Source organism: Grampus griseus (genome assembly GCF_964374135.1).
Source record: "Grampus griseus genome assembly, chromosome: 15".
NCBI lineage: Eukaryota > Metazoa > Chordata > Mammalia > Artiodactyla > Delphinidae > Grampus > Grampus griseus.
In genome coordinates, this window is record NC_139009.1 from 14,095,739 (window position 1) to 14,114,652 (window position 18,914).

The following is an 18,914-nucleotide window of genomic DNA, read 5'->3' on the forward strand; positions in this document are numbered from 1 at the left end:
CAAACACATGAATGAATGCTCAACATCATTAATCATTAGAGAAATGCAAATCAAAACTACAATGAGAGATCATCTCCCACCAGTCAGAATGGCCATCATCAAATAATCTAGAAACAATTAATGCTGGAGAGGGTGTGGAGAAAAGGGAATCCTCTTGCACTGTTGGTGGGAATGCAATTTGATACAGCCACTATGGAGGACAGTATCAAGGTTCCTTAAAAAACTACAACTAGAACTAGCATACGACCCAGCAATTCCACTACTGGGCATATACCCTGAGAAAACCATAATTCAAAAAGAGTCATGTACCACAATGTTCATTGCAGCTCTATTTACAATAGCCAGGACATGGAAGCTACCTAAGTGTCCATCAACAGATGAATGGATAAAGAAGATGTGGCACATACATACTATGGAATACTACTCAGCCATAAAAAGAAACGAAATTGAGTTATTTGTAGTGAAGTGGATGGACCTAGAGTCTGTCATACAGAGTGAAGTAAGTCAGAAAGAGAAATACAAATACCATATGCTAACACATATATATGGAATCTAAGAAATAATAATAAAAAAAAAGGTCATGAAGAACTTAGGGGTAAGACGGGAATAAAGACAGAGACCTACTAGAGAACGGACTTGAGGATATGGGGACGGAGAAGGGTAAGCTGTGACAAAGTGAGAGACTGGCATGGACATATATACACTACCAAAATTAAAATAGATAGCTAGTGGGAAGCAGCCGCATAGCACAGGGAGATCAGCTCGGTGGTTTTTGACCACCCAGAGGGGTGGGATAGGGAGGGTGGGAGGGAAGGAGACGCAAGAGGCAAGAGATATGGGAACATATGTATATGTATAACTGATTCACTTTGTTATAAAGCAGAAACTAACACACCATTTAAAGCAATTATACTCCAATAAAGATGTTTAAAAAAAAAATCATTGCCATACCCAAGGTCAATAAATAAATAAATAAATGAGAAATCAGATATTTTCAGTCAAACGGAGGTCACAAAATTTTCTGCCAACAGATCCAAAGTATACGACATTAAAGGAAGCTTTTATGGCAGCAGGAAAAATGATCCTAGAAGGTAGCACAGAATGGTAAGAAGCAGTGAAAATCTCCACAAGGGGTCCCAACCTGGGTATAAATAAAGGACTTTTAACTCTTCAATGCCACAAGGTTAACAATGTCTTGCGGTTTTTAAAATATATGTAGAAATACAGTATTTGACCACCACAGGACAAAAGTGAAGAAAGGGGTAAGTAGAGTTGCACTGTTGTAAAGTTTTTGTGTTGTGTAGGAAGCAATAAAGAACAAATTTAAATTATAATGGATTAAGTTAGGGAGGTAAATTGTAAACTCCAAAGTTGCTATTAAATAACACAGTGACACAATGAAAGTGTTAATAAAGGAAATAAAGTGGAACATCAGGCAAAAAAATAGGAACAAAGAACAAAGATGGAAAAAGGGGGAAAATGGCAAGGTGGCAGACTTGAACCCAAATATATCAGTAGTTACATTAAAAGTAAATGTATTAAACACTCTAATTCAATGGCAATATTGTCATACTGAATAAAAATTTAAAAGACCCAACTTATATACTGTTACATATATATGGAGACATACTGTAGATATAAGAATACAGATAGGTTGAACACAAAAGAATGGAAAAAGATGTTCTCTGCAGACACTAGGCAAAAGCAAGCTAGAATGACTAAAATGATTTAAAGGCAAGAAGCATTAATAGGGCTACAAATGGCTTTTATATAATGATTAAAGGGTTGATTTAAGACAGAGACCTAACTATTCTAAATATACATTCATTTAACATATGGCTTAATACTATATAAGACAAAATTGCCAGAATGAAAAAGAAAAAATTCACAATCATAATTTCGGATGTAAACATACTTCTCTAAGTAAATGATAGAATAAGCCCACAAAAATAAGTGAGTATGGAAGATTTGAACAACACTACTAATCAGTATGACCCAAGTGACATTTATAGAACACTGCACTCAAGCACTATGAAATAAACATTCTCCAAACTATGTAAGTCTCACCAAAAAATACACAGTATGCACTCTCACACTGAAATTAAATTAGAAATAAATAACCAAAAAAATCTAGAAAATATACAAACGTTTGTAAATTAATTAAGACAATTCTAAACAGTCCATGGGTTGAAGAAGGTTAGGAAATATGTTGACACAGTAATGTTGAAAATACAATATATTCAAATTTGTGGGACACACCTAAGGCAGTGCTTAGGAAGAGTTATAGTTTTAAAGCATATATTAGAAAAGGAGAAAGGTTTATAATTAATGATCTAATATTTCATCTCAAGAAGCTAGAAAGAGGTGAACAAATTTAATCCCCAAAAGTATAAAAAGTGAAATGATAAAGATAAGTGCCGAAATTGATGAAATAGAAAATAACAATGGAGAAAATCAACCAATCAAGAAATCAGGTCTTTTGAAAAGACTGATAAAATTGGAAAACCCTAGCAAGACATTTTAAAAAGATAAAATGTGAATACTCTATGTCAGAAATGAAAAGGGAAATATTAGTACAGATCCTAAGTTATTAAAAGGATAATCAGAGGATACTATGAAAAACTTCATACTTTAAAATAGCTTCAATAGCCCCAAACATCATTAGTTCATTGCAGGATAGCAGAAGTAGGAGGGAAAGAAAGGTGTACTTCTCCATTTCATGGAGACTTTCTGGCTGACCACACGTGTACTTCTGCTCACCATTTTTTGGACAGAATGCAGTCAAATGGCACATGTTTTCTGCTATTCTTCACAAAAATGGAGAGGATACACTGGTCCAGCACAGCCCGTGACTGGATGGGTAAATCATTAGTAAATCCAATGGAGTCTCACACTAAATCATATCTTTCCACTTAATTTCTCTCTTTTTTTAAAATAGATCTTTATTGGAGTATAATTGCTTCACAATACCGTGTTAGTTTCCGTTTTACAACAAAGTGAATCAGCCATATGCATACATATGTCCCCATATCCCCTCCCTCTTAAGCCTCCCTCCCATCCTCCTTATCCCACCCCTCTAGGTCATCGCAAAGCACAGAGCTCATCTCCCTGTGCTATGCTGCTGTTTCCCACTAGCGAACTATTTTACATTTGGTGATGTATTTATGTCGACGCTACTCTCACTTCGCCCCAGCTTCCCCCTCCCAGCCCTGCCCTCAAGTCCATTTTCTATGTCTACCTCCTTATTCCTGCCCTGCAACTAGGTTCATCAGTACCACTTTTTTTTTTTTTTTAGATTCCATACATATGCGCTATTTGTTTTTTAGATTCCATACATATGCGCTATTTGTTTTTCTCTTTCTGACTTACTTCACTCTGTATGACAGACTCTAGGTCCATCCATGTCCACTTAATCTTTATTAGTTTTACAGGTAATGTTTTGTTTCTATAGCTGCTGATTCTTTTTGTTTCACTTTGTTTTCTTGATTCTTTTGTTTCACTTAAATCCGGACATGGAAGAAAGGTGTCTACTGGTTGCCCCCACAGAGGACTCCACATCTGTAAGCCAGAGAATACATTCAGAGGCCATTCAATCTAAGCCTTGAATCTGGTCCTCAGCCACCAAGTTCATACACTGAGACTGACAAAACTAGAGTCAAAATCGAACTCAGGCTACCTAATGCCACATGTCGTGCTTTATCCAGTACCTATTCCTGGCTCTTTGGCACTTTTATGAGAAGGAGAGGAGAAGAAAACAAAAGCGAAGGGGAAGAGGAAGGGAAGAGGGTTAGGGAAGAAGAAGGGAAGAAGAAAGCTGAAACCAAGGCACAGAGAGGTTAATTAATTTTCCCAAGGCCACACAGAGCCAGAAATTGCCAACATTTGGCAGTTAGTCTCCAAAGCTCATACTTATGCCCAAAATGCTATGTTCTGAACAGTTATACCAAGAATCATCTCTCAGTGGAAATTCATTGGAATTTTTAATAGGTGCTTCTATTTCTTAACCATAAAGAAGTATTTTTTTAATTTTATATTACGGAAATTTTCAAACAGAAACAAAAGTACAGAGAATTAGTATACTGGATTTTCTGTAATCATCATCCAGCTTAGACAATTACCAACATTTTTCTAAGGGAGAAAATAAGAGAGTCTAATGGAGCAACTTCAGTATAAGGAAGATATTACTGAGAAGGAAAATTGAATTTTTTCACATAGAAGTAGTGTCTTCTGCCGAGGACTGTCACCTCTAAGTCCCATATTGAAGGGTCACAAATAAATCCTCTTGATAAATCACAAAAGCAGTGAACTGACATGGGGACAGTCTTTTCTTCCACTCAGTTAGGTATGACAGTGAAGTGTTTGGAGGTATCCTCTGCAAGTTAAAATGACTTAGGTGTCACCTCTCTGGTGCATAATTGACATTTAGAAGTTGAATGTCATAAGCTGAATTTCCAAAAATTGAAAGCAAATCTGCCTTTGTGTATGAACTCCTTCATGATTTTAAAGAAAGTCTCTTGGGCTTATTTGAGGAAAAGTTTTTGACATTTGGAGAATGTAGTTTACCTTAAAGTTGGTTTTGACATAAATACTAGAAAGTCCTGTATGATCTTCAATGATGATAGCAACACAAATGGCTTTTTAAAATTATAACTACACACAAACACACACGCAGTGGAGTCATATCATAAACCTATCTAATTGACGTGAATTTGATTATATCTACTTAGAGGGGAAATTCCTCTTACCATCTCCCTATGAATGTATAGCCTTAGGGGAGCCCAAGATGAGAGCTGTAAATATGTTCTACTTTCACATGATCGCAAAGTTGCATATGCCATTCAAAATGTAAGCATCATGTTTAAAATCTAACATACAAGGAACCAAAAAAATGGAATACATTCTCAAGAGAAAAGAAAATCAATTGAGTTCTACTCTGAGATAAACCAGATGTTGGAACTAACAAACAAGGATTTTAATGTCGTTATTATAACTATGCTCAATGAAAAAAAAAAAAAAAGCTTTCCTTGAATAAAAATCTCAGCAGAGAAATAATCACAAAACAAAAAAGGAAATTCTAGGCCTGAAATGTACGGTTTCAGAAATTAAGAAAAAAAATCACTAGATGGATTTAACAGCTGAAAGGACAGGGCAAGGAAGTGTAAGTAAAGTTGAAGACAGAGCAATAGAAATTATCCAAGGTGAAGAACAGAGAGAAAAAAGAAATTTAAAGAACAGAACGCTGGGGACCTCCTAGATAATATCAAACAGTGCAACATACAAACTTGATGAAAGACAGAAATTTGCAGAAACAAGAGGCTAAATGAACACCAAGAATCATAAACCTGAAGAAGCCCATGTTAAGGCACACCAATGTCAAACCATCTAAATTGTTCAGAACAGCTGATTTTAACATATCTCTTTCAGACTCAGACAAATCAATTGGATACAAGATTAGTGAAAACATAGGAAATGTAAACAATAAAATGAAAAACTTCATCTGATAGATACATATAGAATCCTGCCTACCAGCAAATAAAGAATAGACATTCTTATTGTCTTCATCTTTCTTTCTCAATATCTAGCATAATGCCTAGCTCATACTAAGTAATTTATCTTTCTCAAGAAGAGTAAGAGAAAGAAATTGCACAGAAATAATGTTTTCTAGAGAAACAGAATAGACATTATTTTTATGTACACTCAAAATATTTATAAAGATTGAGCACATAGTATGCCAAAAGGACTCCAAATACATAAAAATTTAAGATCATAAAGGATCACATTCTCTATTCATAATTCTGTTGAATTTGAAACTATTTAAAAGATAATTCTAAAATTTATACGCATTAAAATTTTAAAAACACACTATTAAATAATTCATGGGTTTAAGGGGAAAATAATAGTGTAAATAATGAAATATTTAGAACTAAATAACTAAAAAGCACACCATATCAAAACTTGTGGGTTGCAGTAAAGTTTTACTTAGATGTAAATTTATACAGTCAAATGAGTTATTAAAACAAAATAAAAATTATAGATGCTCAAAAGTGGAATCTATAAAAAAGAATAGGAAACTCAAAGAAACTAGAAATAAAGCAATATTAAAATAAGAGAGAATTTAACAAATAGAAAGCAAATTCAGTATAACAGAAATAATCAACAAGAGAAAATGCTTTCATCTTTAAAAGACAAAGATGGCACGTGCTAACAAAATGGAATATGGAAAAAAGAAAGAAGGGACAAATAAACAGCATTTAGAACAACAAAAAAACATTTCTACAGAATCAGGGGAGATATAATAGTCTTAGAGAATTTGTAGGGATAACTTTGTAACATTAATTTGAAAATTTAGATGAAATTAACAACTTTCAAAAAATATGAATGAAAATAATTTACTAAAGACACAACAAACATTTCAATAGACTAATAACTTACTAAAGAAAATGAACAGTAGTAAGAAATCTCTCTTCCATTGAAACATCAAGCTAAGGCTATTTTAAAAGTAAGACCACCAAATATTCAAGAAAAGGATAATTATTATATTATACAAATTGTTTCAGAATATAGAAAAAGAAAGATATTTCTCCAAGACCTGTTTTGAGCCTAGCATAACCAAGACACAAAAATCTGACAAGAACAGTACCAGAAAATGAAATTATAGACCAGTCTAACTTATGAATTTGAACGTAACGGTCCTGAATTAAATATTAAGTCAAATGCACCAATATGAAAAAATAATACATTATAAACAAATAGAGTTTTTCCCAGAAATACAAGATGATTCAGCGTTAGAAAATCCACTGACATAAATGATCCCATTAAGGGATTAAAGAGAAAAATTACATGACCGTCTCATAAGTATAGACAAATCATTTGATAAAGTTTAATATTCAAGAAAATGTTGGTCTAACAGAATGTGAAATTAGATCTTTCCTCTTGTCCCTGGATTAGGGATGAGGTCTTAAAGGCATAGAAAAAAGCTATGTTTTAAGTATCTTCACATCCTAAAGCAAGCTGCTCAATCAACCACTCACAAAGGACTTAGAAAGGGGATAGTCGAATTCCTATTCTGTCAGCATTAGCATCATCCATCTCAAGGCAATATAAAAGAACATTAAAACCGGAGCCTGTGCTCCGCAACGGGAGAGGCCACAACAGTGAGAGGCCTGCGTACCGCAAAAAAAAAAAAAAAAAAAAAAAAAGAACATTAAAATGTCACTGAGAAGGCTGAAAAGTCAGAGAGTTGTACTGGGCAAAATCTCATACACATGCACTTGGGAGAAATGAAGGTGCTCATCTCCACCTCAACCCAAATGAGAGGGCCTTCAAAAGAGCCACTTGGAAATTCTAATGTGTCCCTAGATTTGGGGAGTTAGGATTGGTACCTGTCTTGGGAGCTTGTCTTGGGAAATCTAAAAGCAAGAAGCTTTATCTGGAGGCATCTTGGGGAGGCAGAGACAGTGCTCCATAGGGGGAGGTCCTGCTCCCCCAGTTTGGTGAGAGCAGGGATGAGTGTGTGCTTCTTATAGGCCATCTCACAGTTCCACAGAAGGGAACGCAGCATGGGCCACCTTAAAAGGAACCCTGTCCAGAAGGACCAATGGAAGTGATGAGGATACCTCTCCTGAGTGGTGGGTCACTGTAAGCCAGCATCCTGAGGGTGGAGTCATAAAAGACTGGGTGGAGAAGGCCTTGCCTGAGTGAAGGAAACTAAACGCAAGAAATCCCACTGACAGTGCCACGTCAAAGAGTCACAAAAGCACCGCAAGAAAGTGGAGTCAGCTTTTCAACATCCATCATATCCACAGATTAGCAATGACAGGGAAGACATTTCCTACCATTACGTCTTCTTTCTCCCACCCTACACTAATCCTGGAAAGGCTAAAACACCAACTAGCGGGTCTGAGGAAAGGAGCAATGAGGAAATAGTGAGGAAGCAGCTATGCCCCTTTCTCTCACTGCAATGTCTGCAGCCTGAGATGGTCCCCATGTGAAGCAGGAGAGTTTTAAGTCTGGAGTTTTATTATGGAACTGGACTTGAATATTTATAACCTTAAAGTAGCTGCAGAACATTTTATTACTTGAGGCAACTGGCAAAACTAAGGATTTTGACCATGAATTCATCCCAGGTAGGAAAGAACTATTTAACAGAGCTAAATTAATCAAGAGTGATGAGGGGAGAAAAAAGAAAATTTATTTCTGCCTGCAGAGTACCGAATCCAGCCTGTTCAGTAAACTGGTTACCCTAGGAAAAGAAAGTAACTGCCTCAACTTGATGAAAAGTATCTATTCCAAAGCACAGTGAACACATTTAATGTGAGACTTTAGAATTGCCCTTATGAAAGCCAAAGAAAAGATCGAGATGATCACCTTCACTGGTTGTATTCATCACTGCCCTGGAACATGTAGCGAATGCAATAAGGCTAGAAACTTTTTTACATAAGGAATAATAAGTGGAAAGGAAGAGAGAAAGTGTTATTTTCAGACAATGTGATGGTCCATTTAAAAAGCTAACAGAAATACAAACTAAAGTTTAATAAGAGAGGCTAACATACAGAAATAAATAATAATCTTTGTTATGGGCTGATTCCATGTTTATATAACAGTCATTAGGTGTATACCTTTTTCTCTACTACTAGAAAGTACTGTTATAGCTGAATTGTGTCTACCTACCCCCCAACTCAGGCATTGAAGCTTGAACCTCCAGTAACCCAGAATGTGACTGTATTTGGAGGTAGGACCTTTAAAGAGGCAATTAAGTTAAAATGAGGCTGTTATAATGCGCCCTACTCCAATAGGACCAGTGTCCTAAGAAAAAGAGGAGATTAGGACACACACAAAGAGACACCGGGGAGATGCACACACAGATCAAAGACCACATGAGGACACAGGGAAAGGTGATCATCTCTAAGCCAGGGAGAGAGGCCTCAGAAGAAACCAACCCTGCCAACGCTTTGTTCTTGGACTTCCAGCCTCCAGGACTGTGAGAAAATAAATTTCTGTTGCTTAATCCACCCAGTATGTGGTTTTTTGTTATGGCAGTCCTAGCAAACTCATAGAGTTTTATATATTAGCACTGCCTAATTAAAATATAACAGGAAATAAAATACCCCATTTAGAGTTGCAACAAAATTACAAAGCACTTAGGAATAAATCTTACAGTACATGTTTAAGAAATTTATGGGGGAAATTGCAAAGCTTCTTGAAAGAAAGAAATACTTCAGTAAATGGGAAAATATATAATTTCAGTCATAGGAAGATAATGTAAATATTTCCATTCTTCCCCAAATTAGTCTATACATTTAGTGCAATAACATCAAATTCAACTCAAATAGAGTTTTCATGAAAGAGGAAAGACAATAATAACCAAAAAAAAAGCATGGAGAAAGAACACAGAAGAAAGTACATGACTTACTAAATAACTATAATTTAAATGCCTTAGTAATTAAGACATGGTGGTAATTATGAGTTTAAGATGCATTATTTTAATGTTCATTATAAAATATAGTAATTCCTATTGCTTTTAGACTTTTAAAAATCGTGTTAAGGAAGCACTCTACCATTCATTTCTCTAAAAGATTTCTTTTTATGGAAATAGAAATTTTGACAAATGCCTTTTCAACATCTCAAGAAATGATCACATGGCTTTTCTTCTTTCACCTAATAACACATTGTATTATATCAATTGATTTCTTATGTGCAAACATCCTTTCATTTCTGGAATAAATTTAACCTAGTGATGGTAGGTAGTTCTTTTAACATGTAGTTGAATTTAATTAGCTAATATTGTATTTGTTATTTGTGAGTCTACATTCACAAGTAAGGTTGATCTATAGCTTTTTTTTTCTATTTAGATTTTAGTATCAAGGTTTTCTGGCTTTAAAAATGTGTTAAGAACTTCATTTTTATCCTTTGGAACAGTTTAGATAGGCTATGAAAAATCTATTCTTGAAGGTTTGATATTAGAATTCACTCGGGGCCTCTGGCCATTTTCCTTTTAGGTGGTATAGTTTGTTAACAACTTTTTATGTTAATTACAATGCTACTGCCTATTTCAGTTTTCTACTTCACCTGGAGTTAGTTTTAATAAATTAATTTTAAAATAGTTTCAAGGTTTTTTGCAAGGAGCTATATATTAAAACACCAAGAACAACAAAACGACTCTGTATATCAGGTTCAGGTAGGGGAGGAACAGCTGCCCCTTAAATCATTAGCACAGACCTCAGTCTCTGAGTTTGGGAACAGAGCAAGGTTGTAATAGAAAATCTCTCTTTAACTTTCATCTGTAAATTTTTTCATGAAGTGAACTGAGAATGTCATATGCTGAAGACTAAGCACATTTTCTCTGTCTAGTCTAGGAGGATACAGGGGAACTACAGCTCTAACCCTTTCTCCGAAAGGGCTCATCTTCTGGTTACAATTTTCTTATATAATGAAGAACACAATGCCCAAATGTATCCAACAACTGAGTAGCGAGTACTGTGGGTACAGAGAATGCCCCTAGCAGGATGAATTCTTCATCATCTCTCTCCACTAATGCAGCATATCAGCCACACCAGACCAGTCAGACCTCTGGCTAATACTGGTACATTCAACTCGGTTTCAGGAAGCTCTAGTTAATTTCCATCTCTCTGCACACCTGTCACCACAACCCCTGCCACCCCATGCCATCTCCAACCTACCATCGACATCAGAAATGTGTGTGTTTTAAATTCCCAGCTCTAGATCCCCAAAGAGAATTCTGTTTCTGCTCCTGAGGAACAGCACAGAAGCTGCTGCCAGGTTTAAATTATGGCAGGGCCCTTAGTTTGGGTGCAGACACTGTTGGGTCAATGTCACTATTAGGACACTCAGCAGCTAAGAACCTGGGCTTCTTGGGAGGCTGGCATCTCAGGACCAAGATCTGAATGCAGTGCTTTTTTTTTTTTAATCAACTTTGCACCCTCTTTCCATTCCTTCTTTAAAGAATTTCACATCCCCGAATGCAGGTAACGCTTGAGGGAGAGAAAAGAGAGAGGCAGAAATAAAGAGGATAGAGATACAGGACAGGGGAGGAGAAATTATATGCGTGAAAACCTTTTTCGCTTCTAAGTGGAAAAAAATGGTTTGCAATTTTTTTAGCCTTTGAATTTAAAAACAGAGCAGAGGAGGATACCTTTGAAGCCCATGGGAAAAGTTCCAAAGCAGAACTGCTAGGAAACAGCAGTTGTGAGAGGAAAGTTCAAGGGCCATCTGTATGTCACCAGTGCCCTCTGAAGGCCCTAGGAGGGGCTGAAGGGAGGTGGCATCCTGAGGCAGTTTATTTTATGGTGAGTCTAAAAATGTCAGAGAGAGGACCCTGGAGACCACATTTCATCACAGCCTTAAGCGGCCCTGCAGTCTGCTGGCTGCTGGCCACCAGGAGGTGGAAGGCCAGGGAACAACTGTGGCTGCTCTGGCCTGTGCCTGGTGTTTTGGGTATTACAGTAACTTTATTTTTGGAAACAGCCCCAGAAGTGGAAGAGGCTTTGCCTGTGGGACCCTCATTTCCTCCTTCAGTACAAATAGAAGTCAGACAGGAAGTTGGTCAGTGGCCATCGAGGTGGACGCAGCCAAGATTGGATGAAGCCAAACACGAGCCTTGAGGGGTTAGTGCGCAAAGGTAGACACGGGCAGCACCCCATCCCTGGGGGGGAGACAGGTCCCAGCCCCTCCCTGTTGACAGAGGAAGAGAAAAGCAACTTTCTAAGTCAAGAAATTTGCTGACTAGCTTAAAAAGTAGCCAACTGACTATGCTTCCTCAACTGTCCATCTCGAGGACTGGAGACTGAAAGGCCAGGACTAGCATTGCCAGAGAAGTAGGTGGGATTACAGGGCGTCACACGTTTGTTTTCCTTTTGTAATGGAGAGCTCAATGGAGAATCCACTATCACACTCCAGGGCCTCATCTGGGACGGCAGAGAAAGCAGAACATACAAGGTAAAGAGAATGTCAATCTGAGGGTAAAAGTAGGATGAGGGGTTGGAAGAGTCACTGGGATCTGATTTTGAGATCTATAATGCAGGACTAACAGAATTAACAAGGAGAGAGAAAGGGTTCTTAGAGATTATTTGGGTTTAAAAAAAAAAGCTCAAAAAATGAGAAGATTGCCGGAGCTCACACGTGAAGTTAGTGGTCCAGATGACAGTGAAGGCAGGTCCTCTTATTCTTGGTTTAGTATCCCTCTGGTCTCATCATGCCATCTCTAAATAGTCCCTCAGTACCCACACTTTTATTGAGCATCCTCTCTGTGCCTAGTGCCATCATGGGTGTGGGGGAATGCAGAGGCGTGAGGGGAAAATGCTGTCGGGGGATGCAGAATATAATAATATCTTACACTTTCATAATCCTTTACAGATTGTCAAAGCACTGAACATATACTAGCTCATTTAAATTTAGGTCCTCAAACAAATCTGAGAAGTATATATCCTCAGTATATATGTGAGAAAACCAAACATTGCTCAAGGGGACACAGGAGTGACAAAGCCAGGATACAACCCAGGTATGTGACTTCGAAATTTTTCAGTGCAGCTAGAGAGACAAAACATAAACATGTGAAACAATTAGTAAATTATATGAAATAGCACTGTAGTTAATGTAATTCATTCTTGCATGGTTTAATGTGTTCCATCCATTTGAAATGCTCTTTAGCAAAGATGTCCAAGAGATACTTGAATCTGGGTGGTAAGAATACAAGATTTGGGAACCATCACATATAGATGACAACAGAGGTCAGAGGAGTGGAAGTATTTGAAATTGGCCCTTTCACCAATGGTCGCCATTTTATTAACAGTATACAAGAACAAAGGAGAGGTAGTGGAACCTTTGTAATTATGCAAGTTTTAAGTGTAGGCTACTTTATTTAAAGTTATTATTCATGAAACAAAAATGTACTGAGGAGTTGGGTTATCAGTCTCATCTCTCCTCTCTGGCTGGTTGAAACTTGAAATTTTCCCAAATCCAAATCCATGTGAGCTCTGGGAATTATTCAGCTGACACCTCTCCAATAGTTGTTCTTTGCCTGTCCTCATGGCATCTTACTCTATCTATGCAGCTTAGTATGTTGAGGAAAATATTTAAGAGAACCCCTATGCAGATTTATGCAACTCTTCCCATCTGTGGTTTCATCTTTTGCTGTACTCTTCCCATCAAATTCCAGCTGCATCACCTTCCAGTACTCCAATCCCCATGTCCTCGATTCAGTAAAACCACCATGCTCTGCTTGGGTTCCTCTCCTGTGCTTCAGGAGAGAAAATGTCTCCAGGGAGAGGGCCAAGATGCTCACTGGTTTCATTTTGTTTCTTTCGTTTCTCTCAGGGAACACAGTCCTGTTCTGAAAGCAGTTATTTCATGTAGGTTATCCAGTTTTCTAGTTGTTTATGATGTGAGGGAAAGTTTGCTACCACTTAAGCTTCCAACATAGCTGGAGGGGTAGGTGTTCCCATGTATCTTTGAAGTGATGCAAATCTTCTATGGATGTAGAGATGACACTACTTGGATTTCAAAATTAATCATGTATGTTAAAAATTTAAGTATAACCATCTCAAAAATAAAAATGTAATATAAAACTTCCAACCCAAGGGAGCATGAGACACTGTTAAAGAAAACTTGATCATTCCAATAGTAGATGGGAAGGGAGGAAAAATGAAGAAAAGTATATGAGGATTCCAGTGCCAAGAAAGGAAGTCAAGAGAACCAACAGATGGGACTGTTTACTCCTGACAATACAGAGATGATTGAGGTATTTGGAAAAGACTTTAAAATAAATACTGGATGTTTAAAATTCTCAAAGAGCCAAAGGAGGAACTAACAGCATGGAAGAATTAGAAGCATCGAAAGATTAAAGGTAGACATTAAAAACCATTAGAAAATTAGAACTGAAATAAAAGAATTAGAAAAATAATAGGATATTCTGAAGAAAGAATAGTTTCTTGGAAGATAGAACTGAGAAAATCTACCGGGGCATAACACAGAGGGATAAAGAAATGCACAATTATGAACTAATATATTCCTATCCAAAGGTCTCCAAAATATATAAAACTCAATATGACCTAATTATAAAGAATACCAAAAACACTATCAGAGAGGGTGATTTTAATATACTTCTCTCAGAAACTATTTTGATCAAAAAAGCAAGCATCTAGGATTCTTGAATAACATGATTTCCGAGCTTGATCTAACAAACACATTTAGAATCTTGGATAGAACAAAAAAAACGGGTTATGTATCAGGTGACCATATGCAAAAATCTAGAATATTCTAGAATATTCTCCAGTCTGTTTCATTGTTGAATGTGAAAGACAAAAGGTTAATCTGTAGCTTCCTTCCCCCACTCTATGCTTCAAAATTTTACAAATATATTGAAGCGTGACGAACCATGTGCTGAAAGCTCGTCTCTAAATTTTGACACTCCAACAGCAGGTGACCACCAAAAGCTTTGTTGCCTTTTCTGTCCCCTGTAGCAGGCTTCTGCCAGAAGCCAAGCCTGGATTTCAAACCTCTCTTTAGGCCCAGAATTGACAAAAGTTACCAAAGAGAAAAGCACCTATGGATACTTAATTCACTGCTCCTTCTAGGGGGTTCACTCTTGCTGATTTTGTTTTCCAGCGAACTCCGTTTAATAGCTCTTTGCTTTTAAGAACTAGAGATTGCAATTCATTTCTTTCTAATTTCCAGAATCTTTAAAAATTGAAAAAAAAAACTTTCCACATGGCCTGAAATTCATCCAGTGTGTTATGGGGGAAAATGGCCATATATTTAAAGCCTCTAAAGATGTCACTTTAGCCCTATGAGACCACTAAAAGCTATGCTGGTTTTTCTTTGCCCCAGAAGTGGTACCCTGATCCTTAGCCTCTAGCCAACACCAAGAATGGATACATTCTCCATGGGAACAAAGCAACCACTGAACCTCAGCTCCCCCTGAATGGTTCTCCACTGCCTGAAAATTCAGTCCATCTAGTCCTCATTGCTTCCAGAGCTTTCCAATGTCTTTAAAATATGATGCTTGTACTTTATCTGGCTTTTCTCAGCGTTGTCAGTCAGAGCATAGGCCTGCCATGACCGATTACATCCCCCTTCAAATGACAGTTTGTGAAAAAGTATCATAATAGAAGAAAACAGTGACATTTAGTAGTTACTAATTTGGGGTTGAACGGAGTTGCCAGTCTTTTTATTTTTCTGATTTTGTAAATTCCTAAAAAGGAATGAACTAAAGATAAAAAAATAAATCAATGAAATTGTTAAAAAGCAAAGCAACCTGAGCCATTTAAGTTCATTAAGGACAACAAGAGACAACGCAAGGAGTCAATATGCGTATAAGACTGGAATCTACTTATCACAAGAGACAACACAAGGAGTCAATATGCGTATAAGACTAGAATCTACTTACCACAAGAGACAACGCAAGGAGTCAGATATGCATATAAGAGTAGAATCTACTTATCACAAGAGACAATGCAAGGAGTCAGATATGCGTATAAGACTAGAATCTACTTATCACAAGAAAAAAGTGGCATTTTTCACTCTGATTAAAAAAGTGTAAGTAGGTTTGCGAAGACCTACCATATCTTAAAAGGAAAAATGAGAAAAACTGTATGGTACTTCTACGTGACTAGATTGTGAGTTACATGGTGTGACTGGAGAAACCCAAGGAGTTTCTGACCCTGATACCCTTCTCCCCTTGTCTGCCATGAGAGTGATCTCTTTTACTACTTCCAAATCTTTTACCTATAGAGTCAGTACTCTGGGTTATGGACCATAAGCATGTTTATTGGCTCTGATAAAACAGGGAGACCTCAACTAAAACACCCATCACTTCCTTGGTTTAGCACAAAGGTCTCAGTTGGTAGGGAAAGCAGCCTTTTCCAGTTTGATCTAATTAACACAGGATATAAAACATTGGCAATATCATCTACTACACTGTGAAAAACATGAGAAGTCTATTAACAAGGATCATAGACTAGAAGTTTACACATGTAAGTGCGTGTGGGATACACTCAGTTAATAAGTCGCTACCAGTCTCTGTGTATCCAGTCTTATGGAACAAACTGGATACATGGTAGACATGTCTAGTAGCCTACTGAGTATTCATTCTCCTCCTTATTTACAGAACCCGACTTTTGTTTGGGGAGGTGGCAAACAATAAACACAGAAAAAATGCTTTGTTTCTCAGGCTCACTTGCAGCTAGGGGTCGACCAAGTGACACAACTGTGGTTGAAATTTACGGGGAAGAGATAGCCACAGCTGACATATGCCTTTTTTCCTCCCCGCTTTACCCTTCTTCCACCTAGAACACAGTTCTGATGTCTGGAGGTGAAATAGCCATTTTGAAAAAATACTGTAAGGATGGGAAAGACAGGGATATTTCCTTGAGAAGCTGCACTATCCCCAAACCATCAATCTTCAGACTGCCTGTTATGTGGGGAAAAAATAAACCCACTGAAGATTATTATCAAGCAGTTATCATGATTATCATTATTACATGCAGCCAAATGCAATCCTAATTGATGAGAATGGGAAATTGTTACAGATTTTCATGAACTTGCAATCAGAGTATCTGGAAATCCAAGGACAGATAATTCAAAAATGAGGACTGATCAATGATGCCATAGGAAAACATGGAAAGAAAAGGGTTTCATAAGAAAAACAAGAAAGAATAGTGCTTCGTTATTGGGGGTTCACTGGAAGCACTGAGTGAGTCTTTCTAAAACCAATTTATAACACACTACAGAATTATTTGTAATTCCCTTGGCTATCTATACCTCAAGGTCTTTCTCATCCTAGCATGACTTCTTCCAGTCTTTCTCCTTCTCTTTCAAAATACACCCCCAAAACTGTCCCAAAATTTGTCCTGAGCTAGACCTTGTCATTCTTGCCCACCTCCTCATACCTTCCTAATCTATTCATTTTCGCAAGTCCTTCTTTGTCCTTTCCAAAGCAAATCAGACAAATCGGTTTGGTCCTTTTACTTCTCCTTCTCACCCATTTATCCATATCTGTGCCAGGAACAGTACTGGCAAAGACAAAATTATCCTTAGTGTGAAAAGGAAGATGGAAGCCATTAACATCACCTTCTATTATTTTTTAATTACACACAGATATGCATGATAAAAATACACTCATAGACACATACTTGCATCCATCTGCCTTCATTAACACCCAGAATCCAGAAGAATCTTGTTCAAACAAAGCTTGTTATAATAAGGACCAATGTCAACTGCCACCTTGGCCCACCATTTAACTTGGCTAAACTACTGCTTGTGTCATTCAGTCCCCTAAACAGGAGCTTAATCAGTACCTTTCATGACATTCAAGGCAATTCAGAAAACTACTTTTGAAAAGTAACATAAAGCACCACACATGCCATAAAGCATCTCTCCTCCCTGCAAATCCGGAAGATGGGAATGCCTTTTCCTCGCCCTGGCATGTCCAGCTCTCTGACACAGGAAGTCCCAGTCTCCATCTCCTCCAAGCTTTGAAGCCCACATCCCAAGAAACATTTCTGTCTTATAAATAGTGCCCTTGCTTCTCCAGCCACATCTCACATTTTATTTTTGGTTTTTGATGCTCTTTTTATTGTCATCTGTCTTTCATCAATCTCCCATGGAGAATTCCAGCTACCAGTACTAACGACATTATACACAGTACCACCATTGATGCCAACATGAAATGGAAATACATATTTTTTTTGTTAGGGTGTATAAACTTCCTGGTTTAATAAAGCAGAACTACACTGAAAGTTTATCTAACTCACTTTATAATAAGAAAAGGCCTTGGTGAGTGTGTTTGCATTATAAAGAAAAGCTAAAATTAACACTTTTAAGACCACCTCCAACACAGAGTAAACCTTGTTATAAGCACAAAAGAAAATCAAGGTAAAAGTTGATTAAAACACTGAACCAAATTAAATTTGATCTAATGGTGTTTACTTGTCTTAACATCTGGAAAAGTTTGGGCATACACTGCAAACATTTTTAACCTAATTTTAAAATATATTATGCTTAGTTTCCACAGATGTATTTAAGTTGGGTCCTTTTAAAGAAACAATTCTTTCGGTTTTTTTTTTTTTTTTTTGCATTTAACAGGCAAGAATTTGGATCATAAGGTGCCAGTGGAAAGAATATCTAAATATCTCCCCTATTGGGTCCTCAAAAAGACACCCTAGTATTTAAAAAACACAATTTAAAAAGATCTTGTATCCTTCATGGGTGAAAAACAAATACGGAGGAACTCCTAAATAGGGGTTGCATGGGAGTGTTTTCACCTGCAGAGAAAAGCAAGCGAGGTAGCTGAAGGGGACCAGTCCCAATTCCACGGACATGCAGTAAACTCCAAGAAAGTCAGACTCTTGCACGGTTGAGGGATTTAGTTATACTCATAACTACTCTAAGCTAAATTCTGCTTCTCCTGTAGTCCTTATGGGCTCTGCCCTTCCCCTCCCCACCCAACATACATTTTTTTTCCAGTGGCTGCATGGGTGGGGCTGGCTAAGGTGTAGAAACCATTCTCCCAAACAAAGTCCACGGCTGCTTGGTGTTAAAGCTTGAAGCCCTTTTCCACCCCATCTTATGCTACCACTGGGTAGGAAAGGGTGGGATAGATATTTATGGGGATCAGCTTGGGAAGAAAAAAACAGGAAAGGGAATTGAAGACTCAGTCCAACCTTGTAAAATCCTGAGATTTTACAAGAACTCTAGAGTTACTAGAACTCTCAAGATTTATCTGATTTTCTGGTTGGTGTCAACTTAACTGTTTACTCTGCACAGGAATCAGATTCCCCAACACCCTACTTCTCTCTCCTCCTCTCCCTTAGTGTTGTATTAGCATTTGGTTTGTCAGCTCTGTCTTTCCTGAATTCACAAAATAGTCTGTAGCTTCTTGATGGATAGGGTCAACTCTT